The following is a 20880-nucleotide window of genomic DNA, read 5'->3' as shown; positions in this document are numbered from 1 at the left end:
TGCTACTCTGCTGCTGACTCACTGGATACTAGATCTGGTTAGAATATGGGTTTTCCCCCCCCCCCCCTGCAAAAAATGTCAACTTTTTTGAAAAACAAAACCCTAAACCCTGAAAACTTAACTAAGCCTTCTAGAATCCATATGAACGAGATAAGTATTTTAGCCCCATTTTACAGACAGAGCAAAGGAGGCACAGAGAAGTTAAGTAACTAGCCCATAGTTTCACAAGGCCACTGTCATATTTTGTGGTACAATCCAGACTACTGAGGGGCTGTGTTATCACCTGCCCCATAACCATAGGTGCCTTGAAATGCTCTGCTTCTGTAGCTCCCTTGTCTGGATGATCCCAACCTGCACACAAGCCTGCACTGAATGTCTGTGTGATCAGTAATCCTGGACCAGCGGCTCTGACTCCAGCAGCCTGCTTGTCATACCACAGCCACACTCTGGGCTCCACCTACCTTGGTTACACCTGGTAAGATGACCCCAGCCGCCCCCAGTCCCAAACTCATGTGCTCCATAATGCCCAGCCCTGTCCTGGATCATTCAGAGGAATGATAAGGTTTGTTTTCACCTCTAAAGAGACAAGCCATACAGCTTGTCACTTTAACTAGCATTAACTATCACCTCCATTCAAACACAGCACTGGGTTGGTTTAGATTAAAAGTAATATATGTTTATGAACAAATAGATAGGATTTTAAGTAAGTCCAAGTATAAAGGATAGCGTTAGAAATGGTTACAAACAAATAAAAGTGAATCACTTTCTAGAATACTTAATGAAATTAGTCTTGGTTCAAGGTAAGATTCTTATCCCACTGCCTTCCAGCAACATGGCTGACCACCCTTCTTCTCAGCATCTCCTACAAGGTCCATCATACTCAAGTTCCTTTGTTTTCTTAAGTGAAAAATGGCTTAGAGTTCTTTTCCCCTCTCTTTTATAGGCCAGTGAAACTTTGAAATGGATTCTTCTGAAGGTTCCCCCCGGCCACACACACACCATAATAAAGTTCATTCAAGCTGTGAGGAAGGAGACATGGAATCTGCTGGTAAAGGAAATTCCATGCTGGTTTATTCCCTCACTAGTGTCTGCAAAAATGCAAATGAATGGCCACTTGACATGTGATTGCTAATCAACTCTGAGGACACCTGGCTGGAGGCATTGGCCTGTCCTTTTCCTGGGAGAAGCTTGTTTACCCCAGACTTGTGTAGTAAACACAATATAGTTCCACATTTCCCTCATATTTGAATGGTCCCTTGGGCATTTACCATACATACACCATGAAAGAATATTAATGATCTGTGTGTTGTTAGTTTTCCAAAGATACCTTACATGACACACATCAGATACTGTTTATATTTTAATTAAATAATTAATTGAATTAATTGGGGCACACTGAACTGGCCAGACCAGCTGAAACTTGGTGTCAGATACCAGTGAGTTCCTCGCCCTCTTGTATTGGGATGTTGTTAGGGTCACAGCCAGATTCTGACACCCTTTACTCACATTGAATAGGGCCTTACTCCACAAATGGCTCCAGGGTCATTTGGAAATGCCATCATGGTGCCCTATGGGAGTTGCAGTTCAGTACCTCATGCTCCCAATCTCTCCTGTAGACTGAGCTCACTGGTTGGGTTACTTCTCCCTTGATGCATCAATATCTCCTGTGTCATGGGGAGGGGAAGCAGTACATCATGGAGTGGCTGTGGTGTGTCAAGGGACATATAGTACAGCTGCGGAGTCCAGCCCATAGACGAGCAGGGGGACATGAGCCAACCAGATTACAAATCCCATGAGGCCTTATGGAATCATATCCAAATAGAAATATTTTTGTTTTCAGCCAAGAACTAAAAACTTTCTGGCTTTTGGACATTTGGGTTTTTGATTTAAAAAAATTAAGATTTTTCAAAGAAAGCAGATGCTTTTTGCACAACAATTAATTTTGTCATAAACCCAGTTTTCCATGAAAAAAAAGTTTTGACTGACAATTTTCACCCAGGCCTCGCTGATGCCTTTACTTTTGGTGAGTAGCAACTTACTCCTTGAGTGGTACCACTGACTACAACGGAATCATTTGTGGAGTAAGGTACTAATCAAGGTGAGTAAGCGTGTCAAAATTGGCCCTGTGAAACTCTGGGGTAGTCACTTGCCTACTGTGCCTGCTTTTCTCCATCTGTAAAACAGGGCTAATAGTACTTGCATCCTTCATAAGGATGCCTAAAGGTTTGTAGACTTTGAGTTTGTTGGAGGGAAAGTGCTATAGAAGTGTAACACCAACAGGCCAGTGGAGGATTTAGAGTTAGTGGGGCCCTGTGCTCAGCTTCATTTTTGGGGCCCCACCACGGGACCCAGCCAAGAAAAAGAACATTCTCTCTTATCTCCCCCATCTCTCGTTTCATTCTTTTTTTCCCCAGAAGTTTAAGGTTAACTGTAAACTGACTGTCCTTATAATCGTGTCAGACTCCAAGGGGAAGTTTTTTTTCAAAATATTTATCCTCTGAGGATCAAAAAGTGCTTTAAACTAAGATTAACTAAATCAGTCCTCTGAATTAGGGTGACCAGATGTCCCAATTTTATAGGGACTGTCCCGATTTTGGGGTCTTTTTCCTATATAGGCTCCTATTACCCCCCACCCCTGGCCCGATTTTTCACACTTGCTGTCTGGTCACCCTACTCTGAATAGTCTTGTGAGGTGGCTAAGGAGTATATAGAAATCACTTCTGCCACTGCTGAAGGTAGCTACCTCTGTGGTAGAACACAGCAGCTATTTAGCAGAGCACAAAAAGACTACACCACAACTGAAGGGCCAGAACTTAGAAGAAAACATCATATTAACTGACTCCATGCCATGCTTTGGGAAATTCCAGATCAGAACCTTTTAGCTCAGGATTTTAATGCTCCAATTACCTAAATCGCTATGTTTGCTTAAAAGTGGGATACATGCATCATATAGTTCATGTTCATTAGTTATAAAGTGCCATACAGAACATGGCACTTCACAAAAATATAAGCAGCCTACATCCTTGTGCCAAAAGAGCTTACCATCTAGCAAGAGGCTAGCTTGTGATGGTGCATTTATCTCTGAGTAACAGGCAGCATGCAGCTGTACCGACCCATGATGAGCCCTGAGTTGGACTCAGATTCTCATTGCTTTCTTGCCCACAAATTTGGAGGGAAGTCATTTACTGCAGCCTTTGAAAGAGTGCAAATTCCCTCCTCCCCGCCGCCACTTTCGTGTTTTGTCAGCTCTCCTGGCTGGTGGGGAGGACAGCCAAAACATCACCCATCCCCTGGCCGCCTCGTGGGCTGCACCCAGCTGCCGTTCACCAAGCAGCAACGAACGGCCTGGACGCAGGCCGGACGACTCAGGAAGAGCCGAGGCAGCCACGCAGCTGGAGAGAAGCGGTGTTTTCCCCTTCAAATCGCTGCTTCTCTCCAGCTGGCTGTGCGGCCACCCTGTGCACCTCCTGCATCCTCTGGCCCACGTTCGCAGTGCTTGCCTGAGGCTGCGGGTGAGCCTCCCTCCCTGTTCTCCTGCCCCCAACAGCTTCTACCCCCGCAGCCTCCCCCCTGCAGAGCAGGCTGCCTGAGTGCCTGGCCCAGGGGCCCCCTGTCATTGGGCGGCCCATGCCAGGGCACGGTATGTTTCACGGTAAACCTACCCCTGCAACAGATCCCGGTTGTGATCAAACCTGGGACCTCTGAAGCTAAATGCATGAGCCTCTACTGCATGAGCGAAAAGCCACAAGGTCCTTAACTAAGGATGTAGCAGACTCATTAATCTCTCTAAGTTAAGGGCAGGCAAACTTTTTGGCCAGAGGGCCACATCGGGTTTCCAAAATTGTATCGAGGGCTGGTTAGGGAAGGCTGTGGCTCCCTAAACAGCCAGGCATGGCCCAGCCCCCACCCCCTATCCAGCCGCCCCACTTTTCGCCCCCTGATGGCCCCCCTGGGACTTATGCCCCATCCAACACCCCTGTCCCCTGATGGCCCCCCCCGGGACTCCTGCCCCATCCACCCCCCTGTGGTCCCTGTCCCCTGACTGCCCCCCGACTTCCTCCTGCTGCCCCATCCAAGCCCTCCTCTCATTCCTGACTGCCCCCTGGGGACCCCTGCCCCATCCAACCACCCTTCTTCCTGTCCCCTGACTGCCCCCAGAACCCCTGCCTGCCCCCCACTGCCCCATCAACCCCCCCCTTCCTGACTGCCCCTGGGGACCCCTGCCCCCATTCAACCCCCGTTCCCCACCCTCTGACTGCCCTGACCCCTATCCAACCCCCCTGCTCCCTGCCCCCTGACCGTGCTGCATGGAGCACTGGTGGCTGGCGGTGCTACAGCCGCACCATCCAGAGCACCAGGACAGGCAGCCGCACCGCCCGGCTGGAGCCAGCCACAGCACAGCACAGGGTCAGGCCGGGCTCTGCAGCTGCGCTGCCCCAGGAGCTCGCAGCCCCACTGCACAGAGCATTGCGCTGGTGGTGCAGTGAGCTGAGGCTGCGGGAGAGGGGAAAAGCGGGGGAGAGGCCGGGGGCTGGGCAGGAGGGTCCCACAGGCTGGATGTGGCCTGTGGGCCGTAGTTTGCCCACCTCTTCTCTAAGTGGTCTCGGTGCCACTAGATGGGATAGAACACCACACCCAGGTGGTGTGTGGGTTACAGAAGCACTAACACTACTCCCAGTGGAGGGGGATGGGTGCAGCTGTCAGGCACTGAGATTACCCTGTTCTTGCCTGACATTCAGGGTTAGATTTTCCAGAAAGTGCACGTTAGACATATATAAACATTTGGAGTTCTTTAGAGGACCTCTTGCTTAAGCTTCTACGTTTCTGCAGGGTGCAATATTGTGTTTCGAAGTTATTGCCAATGGCCGTACACTACACTAGATTGAAAGTGGGTTTTGCGCTTGCAACTCCATGCTGAAACCCAACCCCCGGCTCATTAACATACATGCCCCTTCATATTTGTGCCCTTATTTGCACTCTGTAAACTGCTTCTAACAGCTCCTTTCCCCTCTTTGTTCAAACAATGGCCTTTGAAAATTTATTTTAATGCTGCTGAGACCAAAATTGTTATTTAATTTTAAAAAATGAACAACTCTTCTCCAAATCCCCTTTAGCTAATCACAGATATTACTTAATAGTTTATCTGTATGCCTGCCAAATTCTTGCTCCTCTCAAAGCATACAAGACTAAACCTTTGCTTGTATATCAGATTAGCGGGGTGGGGGCGGGAGCGCGGGCTAGGCCTTTTCTCTTTACTCTCATTTTTCCATATATACAATGAAAACATGTAACATAGGTTTTATATAGGTAAACTTGGCTGCTTTATCTGGACAGAGATATTATGATGTTTGGGATCATCGCTAGGAATAGGATTATCTGAACATTTGTGTTGTGGATCAGGCACTAGAAAGATATTTCTATTATAAACTGTTTGACATATAATTTCAATATTATTTCATATAATTTGACTTTTTAAATTATTCAGTTTCTTCTTTTGTTTTATGTCTTTAAGCAGTTAGTGTTGGTGAGATTCAGTGGTTAACTTTTTAAGGGCTGCAGGATTGGGGCCTTACACATATGAGTAGATTATGGAGTCCAAGTGAGTAAGGACCACAGCAGTGTCTCCCAAACTTGTGAAAGCTGAGCTCTCAACCTCAGGAAAATAAAACCAATTGTGCATCCCCTGCAGCCTGGCCATGTATTGTTAAAGGCCCTACCCAAAGTGAGCGGTGTGTAGATTTTGTAATATGATCCTCCCTCTCGTTTCTCATGTTCGTTGAGCAGTGAAATAGTTAACAATGGCATTTATAGTATATTCATTGTCACCTGAGTTAGCGCCCATTGAAAAAAAATGAGGCAGTTCACACTCCGGCTGTCTGCAAACTCAGACAAACATCACTGCATACTTTACACAGGATCATATTTGCCAGATTTTCTTCACAGCCATAACAGCTAGAGACTTAGGGCACATCTTCACTGGCAATGTTCAAGTGCACAAGCTTTAACGTGGCTTGTCAATTCATGGCATAGCGCTGGGAGAGAGCTCTCCCAGCACTCTAAGAAAACCACCCCCATGAGGGGCGTAGCTCCCAGCGCTGGTGCACTGTCTACACTGGCACCTTACAGCGCTGGAACTTGCAGCACTCAGGGGGATGTTTTGTCACATCCCTGGGTGAGAAAGTTGCCGCGCTGTAAAGTGCCAGTGTAGACAAGCCCTTAGCTTTCATTTGAAAAAATAAATTACATTACATTTTTAAAAAAATAAAGTGAAGTGGTGATCTTCTGGGGTCTGATCTGATGCCAACTGAAGTCAGTGACTTCAGTGGGCTTTGGATTAGCCCCATACTGCATGGATTAAAGTAGGCAGTAGGGGATGGCAGCCCAAGATGGCTTCTGTGATGGTTCAGATAGATGACCTCTGCCTGCCTGGGGCAGAAAAGTGCTAAGGAAGTGGACTGGGTAGCAATACAGCTCAGGTTGGTGGCCCATGTTTTCAGATTTGGTAATATGCTCACACCAGGTGAGGCTTTAGTGAAGGGTTTAATTCTGACTAGGTCAGTAACACTGCAGCTTGTCCTTGCTTTCCAAAGATCACGTCTGTGACTAAGGACAGAGCAAATAACATCTGGGTCACTGTGTAAGTATTTCAGGCATCATTCAGGCTAATGTGAAAAGGAATATAAGAGGGGGATGGGTACAGTTAGAGCCATAAAACTGTCACTTCCTCTGGGTACGCCAAGATGTAGAAAGCGTTGCCCATGTTCAGATCCCTAATTACAGATTTCTTCTATAGTTTCTTTATGATTTGTCCTTTGTCTCAAGTCTTTCTTTAGGCTCATAATGCCTTCTGAAGGCAACTGCCTCTTCTCCAAGATTCCTGGGCCTACTTAATTCTGCGAGCTAAAAATATTCGCTGTGGTTTCCAGTACTTTACTTGAGCTCGGTGGTTTTAAAAAGCTCCTTTAAAATAGATTTAGCTGTGCAAAAAAACCCAGATCTGAGTATGTACTCTAGGACCTACCGTTTCAAAAATAAACTCAAAACAAGTAACTTAGAGAACATACACGTCCTCCTGTAAAAGGCAGAATTAAAGACATTCTGGTATTTAGGTAAAAATGTGAAGCCCAAGTAGTTAAAAGGCAATGTGTTCTAAAGGTTTCCTTAATCTATTTTCCCCCAATTCTTTCCACATCTAAGAAGCTTGTGGAGTTAGTTGCCGATTAACATTCAGGAAGATTGTACTCGGTCTCCAGTTCATTGCTCTTTTGTTGGCTTATTGTTATTCAGAGCCCATTTATTGTAGATGAGCCATTCATTTTCCTCTAATTGGATGGGATTGGATTTCACTTTCATTGTTGGCTGTATTGAAAACCCAGGGGGCGGGGATGGAGAGTAGGGGGGGAGGAATCAGACAAGGGTCGTGGAGGTTTAACTGAGCGCCAAGTTTAGATTTCTGCTCAAAGAAGCTGTCCCTTTTTTACATAAACCCCTTGCTTGGATTTGCAAGTCCTCTGTGAGGTCTTGAATATTTTATTGCGTTACTTGTATATATTTACTTATAATGCCTGGTCCTATCAGGGCTTCCAATAAAATGCCTAGGAACAGCAAAATCTAGCAGTGGCTTTATACCAATGTCCCTCTTTTTAATCTCCAACTGGCTTTTGGTCTCTATTTTAGGGGTTCAACTGAAATTATTTCACTGCTACCAGATACCACCTTGTACCATTATGCCCTGGGAAGTTGCTCCAATTTATTTGGGGGTTTTGCAGGGCTCTGTGAATGGTGCATATTTCTGATGCTGACTTCTACTGTGCATTGATCGGACTGCTACCTATTCCATCTCTAACAAAGAGCAAAAAGGTTCATAAAGATTCTGCCCTCTGTTCCACCTGTGCAGCTCCTTTGTAGGAACTTGAATAATGGTTTTATTATTGATGCACGAGCCTGAATAAAATTCCTCTCTATATCTCGTAACAGTAGTCTCACTACACACTCTGAATTGTTGTTAATGGTAAAAGAAATCTCAGCAAGTTGAACTGGAAATACAGATCTAATGGACAAAGATGTGTCATTTGTATATAGTCACATTTCAGAGCAAGACCCACACCATAACACCTAATACTAAACTGCAGAATAGTAAGAAACGTACAAAGTACAAAACAGAGAAAAAAAATCAGAAGCCATTGTTCACGATGACAAGTTTATACTTAGGTGCTTCTGCAGCTGAATCAACAATTTAATCTAAAGCAGGGGTCGGCAACTTTTGGCACGCGGCTTGCCAGAGTAAGCACCCTGGCATGCCGGGCGGTTTGTTTACCTGCTGCGTCCACAGGTTCGGCCGATCACAGCTCCCACTGGCTGCGCTGGGAAGCTGTGGCCAGCACATCCCTTGGCCTGCACCATTTCCCACCGCCCCCATTGGCCTGGAGCGGCAAACTGGAGCCCGTGGGAGCCGCGATTGGCCGAACCTGCAGATGCGGCAGGTAAACAAACCAGCCCGGCTCGCCTAGGGTGACCAGATGTCCCAATTTTATAGGGACAGTCCCAGTTTTTGGGGTCCTTTTCTTATATAGGCTCCTATTATCCCCACCCCGATTTTTCACATTTGCTGTCTGGTCACCCTAGGCCTGCCAGGGTGCTTACCCTGGTGAGCTGCATCCCAAAGGTTGCTGACCCTGATCTAAAGAGTTTGTGGACACCCAGTGATCCCTGGAGAGCTGCCTAGTCACATGGGGACAGCACAAACCCAATGAATCACATAAGTCCCACTTAAGCCCTCAGAAATAGGGTTTAAGTGGGACTTATGCATTGGCCTTATATCCTGACCTTCACTGAATTAAATTTTACCTGTAGATGCATACATTTTAAGTCCAGAAGGGACTATTATGATAATCTACTCTGACCTCCTGCATAACACAGGCCTTAGACCCTTCCCCAGTAATTCTTGCTATAGATGAAATGAAGTTACGAGCTTGATGCATGTCTTTTAGTTGGTCTGTGATGCTGGGTCTGTTCATTTCCAGCTGAAAGAGAGAGAGAGAGAGAGAGAGAGATGGGAGTAGATGAAAACAGCAAAAGTAGACCATGTGATTAACTTTTTCAAAAAAGGACAGAACACTTGTCAAATAAGGACAGCTGTGAAACAGATAATTCCTAATATTTTTTCATTTATGCAGTTGCTGTTGCTATAGAGATGTTGTGTGATCATGAAAGAGAGGGGAGATGGTCCATGCACTCGTGAATGGGAGGTGGTCCAAAAAAAATCAGCCTCTACATTAAGATGTGATCCACGCTATGAAAAAGATTAAGAAACCCAGATTAAAAAAAATAGGGCAAATTAACAAGAAACTCTCTGTAATATTCCAGCTTCAAGCAGGAGTAAGTTCCACTGGTGCAAATTGTTTCTTTCCTGGGTCTCCTGTTGGAGTCTGCATGAGTCCAGCTACATCTGAGGTTGGCCACCAATGGCCGAAATCCCAATGCAGAGAAGGCCAAGTCAGAGAAATTATTTGACAAATAGTTTTGAATAAATTTGAGAAATTGTGATTGTTCATGGGCAATTCTAATAAAAAGGTGCCAAATGTGTCAAGTTATTTGCTATGAATTATTTGCCCAGCTCTAGTTGAGACCCGGTATATTTTGGGCATTAAATGTTAAAAGCAGCACAACATAAAACCAATGAACAGCGCAAAGCTGCAGCAAGTCTGACATAACAGAGGCCATAGAATTTCACGCAGTCAAACCAAAGAGCTTGTGGTTGAAGTACAGCAGATCTTTTAGAAAGACATCCCCTCTTGATATAAAGACTTCAAGTGACAGAAAATCCACAACATCTCTTGACAAGTTGCTCCAATGGTTAAATAGCCTCACTGTTAAAATGTGTTTTATTTCCAATTTGAACATTGCTGCTTCAAGCCACTCGATCTTGTGATACCTTTGCTGGCTAGATTAAAGATCCCTCTACTTTTGCATACATTCTCCCTGTGTAGATAGACCATCACCAAGTCGCCTTTTAACCTTCTCTTTTGTAAGCTAGATTCAGTGAAAGACATAAGGAACAGGGCCGGTTCCAGGCACCAGCACAGCAAGCAGGTGCTTGGGGCGGCCAACACAAAGGGGTGGCAAATCCAGGTCTTCGGCAGCAATTCGGCGGCGGGTCCCTCGCTCCCTCCTCGAGGGAAGGACCTGCCGCTGAATTGCCGCTGAAGAATGAAGCGGCGGTGGTAGAACTGCCGACAAAGTGCCGCCGATCGTGGGTTTGTGTTTTTTTCCGCCGCTTGGGGCGGCAAAAACGCTGGGGCCGGCTTGGATAAGGAACTCAAAGACATGTAAGGCAGCCCTCAAATCATTCTTATGGCACTTTGTGGAAGCTACTTCAATTTTTCAACCTTGTCTGGACTGGACACAGTATTCTAACAATGGCCTTACCAATACTATATGGAGATAAAACTACCTCCTTACTCCTATAAAATATTTCATTGTTCATACATCCAACCAATCCAAGTATTACATTATCCCTTTTAGCCACAGCATCAGACTGGGAGCTCATGTTTAGCTGTTTGCCCACCAAGACCCCTACATCATTTTCAGAGTCACAGATTTCAAAGACACAGCTCCCTATCTAGTAAGTTTGGCCTACACCCCTTTTTCCCTAGATGTATGATCCTGCATATTGATTGATTGCATCCAGCTTATTAAGAAATTCTGATTGCTCTGTAAAACTGACCTGTCCTTACCTTTATTTACACCTGACCAAATTATATGATCTGGAAACTTTATCAGCAATGACTTTATATTTTCTACCAGACCATTGATAAAGATATTGAATAACATTGGGCCAAGAAAGAACTAATCCCTGCAGGACCCCCTGGAAACATACCCACTGGAGGATAATTCTTCATTAGCAATTACAATTTTGAAATCTATCAGTTAGCCAGTTTTTAGTTGATTTAATACATGCTGCATTGATTTTATATTGTATCAATTTTCTTTAGAACATTGTATTTTATAAATCAAATGTCTTACAGAAGTCTACATTTGTTACTTTTATCAACCCAAGCTTGTAGTCCCATCAAAAAAATTGAGAAAGATTGACAACCTTTTTTCCATAAATCCATATTGATTGACATTATATTGTTGTTCTTAATTTTTTATGATGGTGATTAACAAGGGAAGAGCTGATTTTACATTTATAAAGAATAATGCTTATAGTATAATTATTCACAAACTAATACTCTTCTGATGTGCATGGCTGGGCTGAGGCAAAGGTGCTACTGCTGGAGGATTGGAGTAAGAGACTAGGAGGGAGTGTGTTGAGGCCAGTGCCTAGGAAAAGGTGGAGTTTCTAGGGGAGGCAAGAGGAGAAGAGACATGGAGCAGAGTGGGAAGCTCCAGTGGTGGGAAAGTGTAGAAGGAGTGAGGAAGGTAGAAGGAGTGAGGAAGGAAGGAAGGAAGATAGATGAGGCTTCAGGGGGCAGGGTCATGGAATGTGGGCAAGGGAGAAAAGACATTGTGGGTTTAAGGACTGCAGGATACCCAGGGAGATATAATGATTGGGGTGAGGAAGGGGAATGGGGTTGATCATTGTAATTCTGCTATGCTTCACATTCCCAAACTATATAGTGGACCTCATTTGTTTTGTCAACCATCAATTACAAAAGATTCATGTGATTTGCACACAGAGATGCATATAGACCCAGATCCTGAAAGGTATTTAAAGCCCCTTGTGACAGGGTTGGGACTCACCACCGCAGCGCCTCCTCCTGGTTGTTTCCAGAAATTAGCTCAGTCGAGGGGAGCGCCCTCTCCTGGTGGTGTCCTGCCTGCTGTCTCGCCCTTAGTTGGCGTCTGAGTCCATGTCACTCACCAGCTCGCGGTGTCCTCTTCTGGACCACTGCTCTCCAGCAGTGCCCCTTAGTCCATCCACACCCCCTTCCGGTGTGTGTGTGTGTGTGTGTGTGTGATCAGCAGTCTTTCTACACCCCAACCACGCTCTCGAAGTCTAATCCCTCCCATCAGGGATCTAGCATAGTCTATGATGGCCATGCCCCACGGCCAATGGCTAGGTTTACTGCAAGGGGGCGGGGGGAGAAGAGGGGGACCCAGGCCCACCCTTTACTCTAGGTCCCAGCCCAGGGACCCTCTGGCAGCAGCCTCGCTGTCCTCCTTCTCTCCCCTCATCTGTCCACTTCCCTGGGCCACTTCCCCTACAGCCCCTTGCACCTGCTAGGCCCTTCCCTTCAGGGCTTGCAGCCTGGCAGGCTATGGGCTAGAGCACCCTTCTGCTCCCTAAGCCTGGCCAGCACTGCGCTGTCCACAATGCTAGTCTCCCAGCTCTAGGGACAGACCTTCCTCTGCCAAAGGTCTGGGACAGACTGCCTGCTTCTTTCCTCGGCAGCCTTTATATAGGGCCAAGCTGAGCCCTGATTGGCTGTCTCCAATCTTGGCTCTGATTGCCCCCCTGTAAGCCCTTTCCTTATTGGCTGTCGGTCTGCACAGACCCACCGGCCTGCCACAGCCCACACTCTCAGGGAGTGGGGCAGCCACCCCACTACACCCCTAATTCCCACAGATTTCAATGGAAGTCAGGAGCCTACATTCTTTTGGAGATCTGGACCATACTCACAAGCAAAGGAGTTATGTTCCATTAAAATCAAAATATAGCTACAAGATAGTGGCTGCTGTCACAGTGACTTACCTTTCTGTCAGGGCCGGCTCCAGCTTTTTTGCCACCCCAAGTGGCAAAAAAAGCTGCTATCGGCGGCTGCTCTACAGCGCCGCTTCATTCTTTGGCGCAATTCGGTGGCCACTCCTTCCCTCCAAGAGGGACTGAGGGACCCGCTGCCGAATTGCAGCTGAAGACCCGGACGTGCTGCCCCTTTCCAAAGGCCGCCCCAAGCACCAGCTTGCTGCACTAGTGCCTGGAGCTGGCCCTGCTTTCTATCCTTGGGAGTAGCTGTTGTTTTACTTTCTCTCTTGCTGTGAGTAGTTCAGTTCACTGGCCAAACCAAACTCTGTCACTGCCGGTATAATAAAAGTCCAAAAAAGTAATTTCAACTCAAATCTGAAACCTTCATGTTGGGGCAAGGCTGAACCAAGGCTCACAAAATGAACAGTTTACTAGGGTTTGTTGAAATTCTTTTATTTTTATTTTTCACAACATCAAAAGCATATTTAAATGAAAATTTCCCCACCCCCCTTTATTTGAACATTAAAGCATTTCTTTGATTTTGATTAAAAAAACTGCAGTTAAACTTGTTTGATTTCAGATATTTTCATTTTGGTTTCCCCCCATTCCCAGAAAAATGTGTGTGTGGAGGGGAAATAAAAATAAAACAAAAAAAACCATTAAAGGATAACAAAGTTACATTTTGTTTAACTTTAAAAAAAAAAAAACTTTTTCACACATTTCCAGTGAGGGAAGTGGAAAAACAAAACGGGAAAAAAATATCTAAATGAAAATCTTCCTCCTAGCTAGAAGCCCTACCACAGGTTTCACTTAGTCACCCTCACTCTGAGGAAAGAGAGATTACTTGTAGTCCTGGCCCATTTCCCAGCATTCCTTGCTGTCAGGCCTACAATTCCAATGCTCACTGGGAACTACAGTCCCCAGAATGCCTCCATTCTGGGCTGAAATCAGCACAGAGGTGTGCTGGCCTCATAGCCTGCCTAAGAAGAGCCAGCATGTCGTAGTGCCAGCTCTGGTGTGTTTTTTTTAATGAGTGATAGGGTTGCTGAGGGCTCTGGAGCTCATCTTCTGAGGATGCTAGAAGCTTCAGCTCCCTTGTGCAATTCAGCCCTGCCAGAAGCCAGCGGACTCCCTTCCCCTTTGCTCACCATTCTCACAGGAGGGGTGGGGGAGGTGGGAACAGAATAAGCCCAGCTGCTTAGGTAGCTTTACCCCTCCTCTCCTGTGAGCAAGGGAGACAGGACAGCACCTCTGTTCCTTCCCCCCTGCAACATCTGGCCTGGAAAGGAGCAGGAGGGCAAAGAGCCCCTCGAGTAGCAGAGGTGAGGCTGGGGTGCTGAACTGGGGGAGAGGGGACTAATGATTTTTGATCTGCTGAGATTGGCAATACTGAGTGTGCCCTGTTACAGACACCATAAATGTAATGATACAATGGGTACTACTAAAGCATGCTTCCAAGAAACCTGAAAAGATGTTTACAAAAGTTTATTGGAACACAGTGGAAATAAATACTTTAGCTTCCATAGTACCACCAGAAATTACAATAAAAATGAGATTAGTAATGACTACTGTCATTAGTCAGTTTTGATACTTAATAAATCTGTTAAAAATTAAGTTTACAATATTATGCTGATTATATTTAAATTCTGTCCTTTTAGTAACTGGCATTTCTCAAAAAACAAAAAAAACATCCCCCAACCCGATAGGTGCGTGGTGCTGGTTAATGTTTGGTTACTGATAGTGTTATGTAAGTAGCAATTGTATATTGTGCATATGGATATATGCACATTAGCTCACTTTTATTTAAAGTCTAGATATGGATATAGGAGCCCAACTTTAAGCATCCCAAAATATGGGCCTACATTTCCAAAAACTTGGTCAGTTTTCTATACTGGGAAAACAAAACAAAAACAAAACACAGCATGGACTCCCGATTGGCTGGTGTAATCAGGAGTGGAGAGTAATTTATAATGGTAAGATTTCTGCCTGGGGAACGGTACCAAATGGGACACCACAGGGGTCAGTAGTGGACACAGTTCTACAACTGAATTAATGATATAGAGCAGTGACACTTGTTCCGCCTGTGTCTTAAAGCAGGGCAAGCAAAAGATCAATTGTAGGAGCACTCCATGGCCTGTCTGACACAAGCATGCAGCATGAAGAGTATTGGGGTACCAAACAACTAAATATAAAGGCCCTAACATTGAGACACCCCTCAAAATGCATTCATAGGAACATTTCTAATGCAGTTTTTATTAATGATTCCCAAAAAACAAAAACAGCCCCCCCAACTTTGAATGAAAAACCCATGCTTAAAAAAGGATAAGAAAAATTAAAAAAAAATCAAGTTTTCCAAAACTCCCCTACCCTTCCTAATAGATTAAGGGTAGCCCAGAATAACGTATGACACTATATAACACTGAAATATAAACTGAAGACTTGTTAATGGTAAGATTAAGAGCTTTGATAGCCTATGTTATTAACAATATGTAATTATGTATAGTGAATGAAACACTAAGACTATGGCTTTGCTGGCGTAAGTGTGGCTTTGCCAATTCTTCTTTTACACAGAATTGCTAATCTGCTTAAAATGTCATTGCTCACAGAACAACGGTAACGTGGTGGAAGATGTAAGTAAGAGATACACAAACATGGAAGGTAAGTAAAAAACTCCTTTTTCTGGGCAGGGTGACACAAAACAACATGACCCAGAAGCTGCAAAATGAGTAGGAAAAATACAGAAGTGGGGTAAATGAAGCTTGCACTTGCATAATGTATGGGTTACCTAAAATCCAAAGGGCTGATGTGCTAAAAGATGATTGGATAAAGATTACTTAATCTGAAATGCAGAAATGTATAAAAGACCTAAGTGAATGTGGGTCCAAACTTGAGAAACTCTGGACCAGAAACTAAAGAATGGGACCAAAGGACTAGAGAAGGCAATGAGTATCATGGAAGATGAAAGAACTTCTTGGTAGCCCAGAATGTGACAACTTGGGCCCATTTACCAATTCTGTCTTGTCTGTTGTTGTTTGTCTGGCATAAATGTATGTCCTGACACCGTAAGTGATAATAATTCTGTCTTAAATTGTATAAATAAAGGGGAAAATTGATTAAGGGTAGGTCTATACTTACCCGCCAGGTCGACGGGTAGAGTTCGACTTCTCGGAGTTTGAACTATCACGTCTAATCTAGACGCGATAGTTCGAACTCCAGACGCGCTCCCGTCGACTCCGGAACTCCACCACCGCGAACGGCGGTGGCGGAGTCGACGGGGGAGCCGTGGACTTCGATCCCGCGGCGTCTGGACGGGTGAGTAGCTCGAACTAAGGTAGTTCGACTTCAGCTACGCTATTCGCATAGCTGAAGTTGCGTACCTTAGTTCGACCCCCCTCCTTAGTGTAGACCAGGCCTAAGTCTAAATTGGGTGGACTTGTGACTTGTTTCCAACTTTTACCCCCCAACAAGGAGTGATGATGTATGTTTGCTCACTATCACCCCACTCAGGCAGAAAAGAAACGACAAAGAATTTCTGTCCCCACTCTCAGCAGTCAAGAGGGGAGTGAGGAGCTAATGTAGCAACTATAGTCAAGTGTGTGTGGCACAAAGTAATATTGGGCAAATGTTCAGCATTCGCACTCTCATCCATGCATTCTTGGGTGATGCAGATACGGTAGTACATTGTCAAGATGTTGCACTGTGAATATTTTGTGTCTCTCTAGGCTTCTACCCAAAGACCAACTTGATTTTAAGATCCTGAGAACCGTGTGTTATGGATTGAGAAGATGACGTAAATGTAAGCATGAACAAATCTGTTGACAGCATCAAAACTGGAAAGATATAAAATACAGGGGGGGACAGAAGCAAACTGCAGCTGAGCCAGGAGACATTGTAATGGAGGCTCACATCCAGTGAAGTGAGAATTGATAGAAATACATGTAAATACATACACCTGGGAAGAGGAAATAAAATACCGAATGAGGATAATTTATCTGGAAACGGGGCTAGATTCTCCAGTTTGCTAATGCCACTTTGTGGCACAAAACAGACTTAAAGCAGCTTGACATGCCCTCAGAAAATTCCCCTTTTGGGGGGAAACAGTCTGCTGGGGTAACCTCCTCCTGAGCCCAGTGCCACCTCAACCCACAGCATAAAGGGAAATTTAGGGGGCTCAGCAGTTCTAACCTGTGCAACTGTAACTCTCATTGGAACAGCTGCTTTCAGATCAGGCAACTCTAGGTAGCTCTTTGCCCATCCCCATTTCCACTCTGTCCAAGCAGAGCTCAGGTGCAATGGAAACACTGAGCCCAGTAAGTTTGAGAATGACCAAAAGGTGGTTCAGCACGTCTGCTAGACGGATTCATGGCTCATACACACTGGTCTCTGATTAACTGCATTTGCCATCTATTGGACCATCACCTAAACCTTTCAATTCCAGTTATGTTATTCCTCGTTAATTGTTCTGCATTTAATTTTAGTATTGCCCGTACATTTGTAAGCCTCATTACATAAGAATGGCTATACCGGGTCAGACCAACAGTCCATCTTGCCCAGTATCTTGTCTTCCAACAGTGGCCAATGGCAGGTGTTTCAGAGGGAAAATGAACAGAACAGGTAATCATCAAGTGCTCTCTCTCATTGTTCACTCCCAGCTTCTGGCAAACAGAGGCTAGGGACACTTCAGAGCATGGTTTTGCATCCCTGCCCATCCTGGCTAATAGCCATTGATGGACCTATCCTCCATGAACTTATCTAGTTCTTTTTTGAACCCTATTACATAGGGGTGAAAGTAAGGCAGTATGGGCCGGTACAGTGTACCAGTAAAAAGTGGCCGCTGGTACTGGCCCATACAGCTGACTTTAAAGCACTGCCACGGCAGCGCTTTAATGTCATTGCTCCTTTCGCGCCCCCTCCCCGGGCTGCTGATGGGGGCAGGGGGTGGTGGTGGGCAAAAGAGGCAGCTGCCCAGGGACCGGCAATTTAAAAGGGCCGGAGGACCAGGCAGCGCAGATAGGCTGGCTGGGGGACGCTGACCCCCCGGCCCTGCCGCCGCCCCTTCCCCCCCCCCCAAGCCAGCCCCTGCACCAGTAAGAGATACATTTTACTTTCACCCCTGCTGTTATAGCCTTGGCCTTCACAGCATCCTCTGGCAATAAGTTCCTCAGCTCGACTCTGCATTGTGTGAAGAAATACTTCCTTTTGTTTATTTTAAACCTGCTGTCTATTCATTTCATTTGGTGACCCCTAGTTCTTGCGTTAAGAGGAGTAAATAACACTTCCTTATTTACTTTCTCCACACCAGTCATGATTTTATAGTCCTCTATCATATCCCCCCTTAGCTGGCTCTTTTCCAAGCTGAAACGTCCTAGTTTTATTAATCTCTCCTCATATGGGAGCTCATTTGAGCATCCTGTGGCATGTGTGACTGCAGTGTCGCATTGCTGTTTTCCTCTTCCTTTCTGCTCTGGGAGCTCACTTGACTGTTGTGCACTGCAAGCCAGGCACAGGAAGAAGCGGTCTTCAACTTCAGGGAGTGAGCACAAGGTTGTTAGCAGCAAGTCAGGTCAATATGCCATATAGCAAAGCAACATTATGTCCTGACTTTGTTCACATATGGTCAGGGCTGGATTAAGACCTTTAGAGGCCCTAAGCATGGAAAAGATTATGGTCCCTCCCCATATGTAATTCAAAATAAAAACAATATTATACCGTAAAATAAAATTTTATTTTTCGAAATGACACAAAACTTACACGTATGCTGAAATTAAAATAGATTCTTTCTAGATTCTCTGATTACAAAATTCTGGATAAGTTCATTGAAGCTGACTCGACGAAGCATGTCCGCTTCCATACACAATAGGGAAAGTGAATCAAGTCTGTCCTCACACATTGTTGTTCTGAGGATTTTTTTTTTTATTCTTTTCAGCTGAGAAAGAGCGTTCTGCGGGGCAGTTAGCAATCAATGTTAGAAAAATACATAGTGCGAGCTCTACATTTGGAAATACACATTGTATTCCATCTTTCAATATTGTATCATGAAGATCAATGTGACTGAATTTCATTTTTCCTGTTCCATTAAACTTTGCACGCATATAACAGTGGAACTGCCGTACTTCTCCACAGAGATTCATGTTCAAGTCAACAGGGTATGAGTCAACTAGCTTTTGGGAACCTTGTGAATATTGTTCGTCAGATAAGTCCACATAGTTTAGAAAAGAAAATCTACTCTATACTTCTTTGTACACTTCACCTCTCCTCTTCACATGAGCTTCAAGTCTATCAATTATATTGTAGTAAGTAGAGACGCAAAATTTGTCTCTAGGATTCAATGCTGTTTCTGTCGCACTGTGTAGATGTGTGGACTCACCCCTGCGGTGCCTCCTGCTGGTCTCTCAGGGAATTAGCTCGTTCCAGCCTCTGGAGCGCCCTCTGCAGGCCAGTGATCCACTTGCCCTCTGGCCCCCATGTCCTTCCCTGGACCAGGTGCCCTTTTACCTAGGGTGCTGCCCCACTATTCCCACCTCGCCTCAGTATAAGGCTACTGCCAGTCGTTGTCTAGCCCCACACCCTAGGGCAGACTGCAGTATCAGCCTACTCATCACTGGCAAGGTTGGGTTTGGACCTGCTGCCTTTGCCTACCCCTGGGATGCCCTCTGCAACCCCCAGTACCAAGTTGGCCCAATGCTAGGCCACAGCCTGGGGCTTTCCAGGCTGGAGCTCCGCAGCTCCTCTGCCTTTCCCCAGCCCTGCTTCACTCAGGTACCCTGTCTCTATCTCCCTGCAGCCAGGCCCTTCTCCCTCTACAGGCAGAGGGAGACTCATCCTTCTGGCTTTTATAGGGGCCAGCTGGGCCTGATTGGGGCATGGCCACAGCTGAGACTACTTTCCCCAATCAGCCCAGGCTTCTTGCTCTAGTCACAGCCCTCTCTTGGGCTGTTTCAAGCCCTTCAGGGCAGGAGCAGGAGACCACCCTACTACACACTGCTATCATTTGCTTGTTTTTTCCTGATTCGCTTGTGGGACTGGGCTTTTGTAGTTAGTATCAGGCAAGATATTTTTTGATACGTCTTCAGATCTTTCGAAATCATTCCTCAAAGTTTGTAAGTTGTCTGCTAATGATTGAGGTCTGCACATGTTTTCAAATCCAGTTCTTTTTCTTGGAGAGCTTGACTTGTGTGGTTAAAAAAAAAAAAAGTTGTAAAACTTCATTCCACATGGTCAACATGAATACAAAACTCTAGTTCTTGCATCTTGTTTTCAATGTTTTCTGCCTCTCGTATAGTTTCTCCCCTTTGTGACTGGTCTTCAGCTATACTTTCTAATGCAGCCACAGTCTTTGAGTAGGACTCCAGAATTGCACTTGTTGCCACTGCATCTGCATGTGCCTCCCAGCAAGTATTAGAAAGATTTCAACACATGATCATGGCCCAAATATGTTTTAAGAACTGCCCATCGGTGTGTTGAGGCAGAGAAAAATGTATAAAGTAACTGGACTGTTGAGAAAAAACCTTACTGCCATCGGACAATAATCAACAGCACTGCGGCCAACAAGATTGAGAGAGAATGTGCAGCACATAGTTTGAATATTGCATATTTGTTCTGTTATAAAAGCTTCTTCTGCATTCCTTGATAACCCCCTGACATGTTGGCAACATTGTCATAAGATTGACCTCTGCACTTTGAGAAATCTATTTTGCCAACTTGGCACAGATAATGCAGTACTTGATTTGCCATTTCTTCACCAGTCTGGCTTTTCAAATTGAGGAATGTTATAAATCGTTCAACTGGTTTTCCATCTGTGGGAGACACATCTTAGTACAATACTCAATTGATCAATATGTGAAAGATCAGGGGTAGCGTCGACAGAAACTGAAGTACCCAGTAGTAATTATTTCATCCACAATAGCTGAATGAACTTTGTCACTCATTAGACTAATGAGTTCATCACATATTGTCTTGGATAAGTATGATGGGTTACGTTTGCCAGCATTCCCATATTTTGAGATATGGCCTGCTAAAAATGGGTCAAACTGAGCCACAAGCTCCAACAATCCCAAGAAACTTCCATTCTGCAATGATCCAAATGTGTCATTTGATCCCCAGAAAGGCAGACAACGTTCAGCTAATGTTTGAATATCAGCTATAACACGCTGCAAGATGTGTTGCCAGTATTCATGCTCCCCTTTAATTTG

The sequence above is a fragment of the Mauremys reevesii genome, linkage group 1 (genome assembly GCF_016161935.1).
Source record: "Mauremys reevesii isolate NIE-2019 linkage group 1, ASM1616193v1, whole genome shotgun sequence".
NCBI classification, from domain to species: Eukaryota; Metazoa; Chordata; order Testudines; family Geoemydidae; genus Mauremys; species Mauremys reevesii.
This window is presented reverse-complemented; position numbering follows the sequence as displayed.